General features: G+C 37.4%; 1 pseudogene; it reads right to left on the bottom strand.

Annotated features, from left to right (window-relative positions):
• Positions 1 to 1,163: 1,163 nt before the first annotated feature.
• Positions 1,164 to 4,375, bottom strand: LOC125080501 (ATP synthase subunit alpha, mitochondrial-like; annotated as a pseudogene).
• Positions 4,376 to 5,855: the final 1,480 nt, after the last annotated feature.

Here is a 5,855-nt window from a genome sequence, read left to right as displayed (position 1 = left end):
AATCACAAGTAGGCAGAAATAGGCAAAGAAGCAGGCAGATAGAGAGGGAGAAGCAGGCTCTCCGCTGAGCAGAGAGCCCGGTGTGGGGCTCGATCCCAGGACCCTGGGATCATGACCTGAGCCGAAGGCAGAGGCTTAACCCACTGAGCCACCCAGGCACCCCATCCATCCATCCATCCATCCATACATACATAGCCTGCCTTTCTGGTATGAACAGTATTTCAGGATAAGCAAATAACCCTCGTGGATGTAAAAAAGTTCTTCTATACAGAATTCTAGCTAATAAATGAAGAAGGAATGACTGCATTAGAAAATCACCATCTTGCAACCCCTATTTATTTTCAAATGAATCAGCAGTGTTCATCAATAGATACCAAAATCATTAAGTGAAAGATTGTTGGAAAACTTTACAGTGAAGGAATGAGGCTGCCATCACATAAACAACTTAAGCATTCCTAGAAGTGAAGCCATCTGACCCTATGTGGCCCTTGAGGTGATGAAATAATAGAGTCTGTAACATCACCTATAGCATGTCCTTGTCAAGAATCTAGAATACAATTTAATCAAATTTTTAGATCTAACTTCTAGACTGCAGGAAATACAGAGGATGAAAAGGCAAATTAAACACCATAAGGATACAACTGAAACATTCCACAAGACTGCTGACCCAGTTTCTTCAAGAAGTAAATCAAATTAGGGAGGGGGAAATGGAGCACTTCTGCAAACGAAACTGTAAGAACCAAATGTGGACCTTGTGTGGATTATGGCTTGAAAAAATAATAATTGTAAAAAGACATTTCTTGAGATGATAGGGAAATTTGAGTTGTTTTTACTATAACTTAAGAAATGCATACTTTGGGGCACCTGGGTGGCTCAGTGGGTTATAGCCTCTTCCTTCGGCTCAGGTCATGATCTCAGGGTTCTGGGATCTAGGCCCGCATGGTACTCTGCTCAGCAGAGAGCCTGCTTCCCTTCCTCTTCCTCTCTGCCTGACTCTCTGCCTACTTGTGATCTCTGTCTGTCAAATAAATAAAATCTTAAAAAAAAAATGCATACTTCATTTTGATAGATGTAAAAATGGCTTTGTGGTTACATTTAAAAACATTTTTTTTGTCTTTTAAAGCATCATGATACTTCATGATAAAGTATCATGCCTTCTAAAACTTGGTTTTAAATACTCCAGGCAAGAAATAATTAATTAAATAGAAACAGCTCCAGTTTATCAAGTACCCCTTACACCAGAAAAGATAAGAGCCCCTTGTTCCTCAGTAGCCACAGCAGTATACTTTCCTTGCTTCAGACATTCGGATGGACGTCATGACTCAAGAATTGTGGAGGTGAGAACTGAATCAGGCAAAGGCAGCCACTTCACGATTAAGAGCCAATTGCAGCTTCATGGTACCTGACACCTCCTTCATGGCCCTGGTTTGGGCAGCAGATCTGACAAAGGACACAGACAAACCAATATTGATGGTAAGGCAGATAACTTTGTAGAACATTTCTGTTTCCAAGACGATCTGTCCATCAGGGATGGAAATGACATTCATTGGCTCATAAGCACACACATCACCAGCTGTGTTGATGATGAGTGATAAAGCAGTCAAGGAGCTGCTACCAAAAGAATCGTTCATTTGGGCTGCTCTCTCCAACGGATGGGAATGTAGGTAGAACACATCACCAGGATAGTCTTCATGGGCAGCAGAGATGTGACAATAAGCAACAGACTGTTTGGATAACTCATCATAGGTGAATGAATCATGTTTGCCATTATCCATAAAATATTCTCCTAAGCAGCCAGAATAAGGAGTCAGGTACTGTGGGGGCAGAATCAGTAGCAGCAGCTGAAACCACAATGGTGCCATTCATAGTATCTGTAAGTCTCTTTACCAACAGTGCAACAGTGGATCTCTTTGGACCAATAGCAATGTAGATACAGTACAGCTTCTTCTTTTCATCAGATCCATCATGAAACATTTCTGGTTAATGATTATGTCAATCTTTGATGTTTTGCCAGTCCATTGGCCAACATTAAACAGCTCAGTTTGACCAGGATCAATTGGCACCAAGCTATCCACAGCCTTAATGCCAGCCTGAACTGGTTCCTGCAGATTGGAGGAATAATCCCAGGTGCTTTTAGGCCAACTTGCCTATGGTTCTTGGAACCACTTACCAATGGGACCTACTACATGAGCCAACAGCTTCTCACCAAGGAAAACATCCACAATGGCTCCTGTCCTCTTCACAGTATCTCCTTCCTTAATTAGTTTTCATTTCTGAACACAACACCACCAACATTATCAAGTTCCAAGTTCAGACACAAACACTTCAAGCTTGGAAGAAGACTCTACCCTTTATTCTGCTTGGACATTTCTCAGCCCATGTACTTGAACAATACCATCACAATACTTAAGAGACATCCAGTCTCTTCAATCACTGGTCAGTGATTCCAGGTTTTAAATAATTTGTAAGTGTTCAGTTTCTACACAACTTTATCATCCGCTAAGAATTTAAAAATCAGGGGCGCCTGGGTGGCTCAGTGGGTTAAGCCGCTGCCTTCAGCTCAGGTCATGATCTCAGGGTCCTGGGATTGAGTCCCGCATCGGGCTCTCTGCTCAGCAGGGAGCCTGCTTCCCTCTCTCTCTCTCTCTCTGCCTGCCTCTCCGTCTACTTGTGATCTCTCTCTGTCAAATAAATAAATAAAATCTTTAAAAAAAAAAAAAAGAATTTAAAAATCACATTCTCTGTTCAGCTGTTAATGCTGGGATCCATATTTAGTTTTATAAGCTTTTCCCTGTTTTTAGTTTTGTTTGGGTTTTTGGATCATGAATTTTATTTCTGTTTGTCGATAAGAAATGTAAGAGTGGAATGTTAATAAATTTCAGTTTAGTTCTGTAATGTCAAGAATTTAAAAATTTAAAAATGGATTGGTTAAAAAAAAAAAAAGGTATTAGCTCTAAGAATACACTCTTCAAAAACAGAGGACACCCCAGCGGTGCCAGTCTTCTGAGGACAGATGCTAGAGACAGGGAGGTTCCTTGTGACAATTAAGGATGATTGCCAAGCATTTCTGGAGACCAGACTAGCCTTCTGAGAGAAGATGAAAGCCACAGCCCAAGGCCATGTGCATAGACAACATTTTTTTCTTAAAGCTAATTTGGTTTTTTTCTAGTGGGCTCAAACTCACGACCCCAAGATTAAGAGTCACATGTTCTTCCTACTGAGCCAGCCAGGCATCCCCAGATAGCATCTTTAGAGCTCTCCCCAGGTCGTTCCTCTCTAGCTGCAGCCTCTGAACCAACTCCCAAACAAATATTAACCTAAAGAAATTACACTAGTATTCTAAGATAGTATACTAGTATAATGAGATAATTATATTAGTATTAGACAAAATACAGTTTTAAGAAACAATTCTTATTATGGATAAGGAAAGTTACACCATAAGAATAAAAACAACAATTCATTCGAAAGACAAGACAATTTTATATATATTCTTTAAAGATTTATTTCATTTAAGAGTGCATGTGTGCACATGCGTGATTTGAGGGAGAGACGGAGAGAATCTTCAAGCAGACTCCCTGCCAAGTGCAGAGCCAGATGCAGGGCTTGATCTCATGACCCATGAGACCCTGACCTGAGCCAAAATCAAGAGTCAGATGTTCAACCAACTGGGTCACCCAGGTGCCCCTATGATTTTTCTAATTTTTAACTTTTTATCAAGAAATTTTCAAACATATAAAAGGTAGGAAAGAATGGTACAATGAACTCCTTTGAGTCAACCACTGTTAATATTTACATTTTGTCATATTAACTTTATTGCTTTAGCTATCTATATTTTTTATTATGATGATTGAGCTGTTTCAAAGTGTCACACACAATGACATGTTATGCCAAAATACTTTACACGTCTAAAAAAAAAAAAAAAATGACATTCTCCTATCTAGACACAATGGTTTTATCACAACAACACAAAAATAATTCCCTAATTTTATCTTATACCCATTCTATATTTAAATTTACTCATGTTCTCAAAATGTTATAAATAGCTCATTTTTTCATAGCAGGATTCAATCAAAATCATCTATAGCATCTGATTGTTATATCTCTTAAATTTCTTTTTTTATTTTTTAAAGATTTTACTTATTTATTTGACAGACAGAGATCACAAGTAGGCAGAGAGGCAGGCAGAGAGAGAGGAAGGGAAACAGGCTCCTCGCTGAGCAAAGAGCCTGATGTGGGGCTTGATGCCAGGACTGTGGGATCATGAGTTGAGCCAAAGGAAGAGGCTTTAACCCACTGAGCCACCCAGGTGCCCCGATCTCTTAAATTTCTTTTAATCTATAGCTATTACCTCTCCTCCATTTTTAAGAAATCCCATTTCTAAGAATCTACCCCAAAGATAACACCAGTAAAATTTTTTATTTATTTTTTTATTGGTATAATTGACATACAACATTATACTAGTTTTAGGTATACAACATAATGATTCCATATTAGTATGTATTGTGAAACGATCACCACAATGTTTAGTTAACAACCATCACCAATCATAATTCCAGAATTTTTTTCTCGTGATGTGATTTAGTCTCTTAGCAACTTTCATATATGCAATATAGCATTATTAACTATAGTCACCATGCTGCAAATTACATTGCCATGACTTATTTATCTTATTACTGTAAGTTTGTACTTTTTTATTTCCTTTATCCATTTTGCCCACCCCTTAAACCCTGCCTCTTGTAAGTACTAGTCTGTTCTCTATATTTATGAGCTTGGTTTTGTGGATTTTTTGTTTGTTTATTTGGCTTTTTAAATTACACATGGGAATGAGATCATAATGAACGACAACAAATTTTTAATACATATGTACAAAGTTATTCCCTTCAGCACTATTTTTACAGCAAAAAGACTGGAAACAAACCAAATGTCTATCTATAGGGGACTAGTTGTGTGAACAGCCATACTATGAAGTCCTATGCAGCAGTAAAAAAAAAAAAAAAAAAAAAAAATTAGGAAAATCTCTTGAATACTGCTATAAAATCATCTCCAGAATATATTGTTAAAATGCATAAATCATGTCACAATGTGTACAGAATCCTACCTTTTAACTAAGAAATAATCAAAGAACAAAGCATAAAAAAGAGCAAAGAAAAACAAATAAAAATAAAAGGCAACATCATTGCAATTCATACTGTAGATATTAAAAAACAGTAAGATATTAATGCCAATAAAATTGAATGCCAATAAACTTGAAAATTTAAATGAACAAGAAAAATTTAGGGAAAGATCAACTTACCAAAACCTACACAAAAATAAAATCTAAATAGGGACACCTGGTTGGCTCAGTTGGTAGAACATGTAGGTTCTAAATTCAAGCCCCACACTGGGCATAGAGTTTCTCAAAAATAAAATCTTTTAAAAAATAAGCAATTGGGGCGCCTGGGTGGCTCAGTGGGTTAAGCCGCTGCCTTCGGCTCAGGTCATGATCTCAGGGTCCTGGGATCGAGCCCGGCATCGGGCTCTCTGCTCAGCAGGGAGTCTGCTTCCCTCTCTCTCTCTGCCTGCCTCTCTGCCTACTTGTGATCTCTCTCTGTCAAATAAATAAATAAAATCTTAAAAAAAAAAATAAAAAAATAAAAATAAAAAAAATAAAAAATAAGCAATTAAAAAATAAGTAAGTAAAATAAATAAAATCTAAATAGCTCTACACCTGTTAAAGAAAATGAACCCATATTTAAAGACTTTTCCCAAAAGAAATCTCAAGCCCACCCCCTTCACTAGCAACTTCTTAAATTAACAAAGAAATAACATCAATCTAACATACTCTCATAGAAAATACTTCTCAATTTGTTTTATGA

The sequence above is a fragment of the Lutra lutra genome, chromosome 11, assembly GCF_902655055.1.
Source record: "Lutra lutra chromosome 11, mLutLut1.2, whole genome shotgun sequence".
NCBI classification, from domain to species: domain Eukaryota; kingdom Metazoa; phylum Chordata; class Mammalia; order Carnivora; family Mustelidae; genus Lutra; species Lutra lutra.
This window is presented reverse-complemented; position numbering and strand designations above follow the sequence as displayed.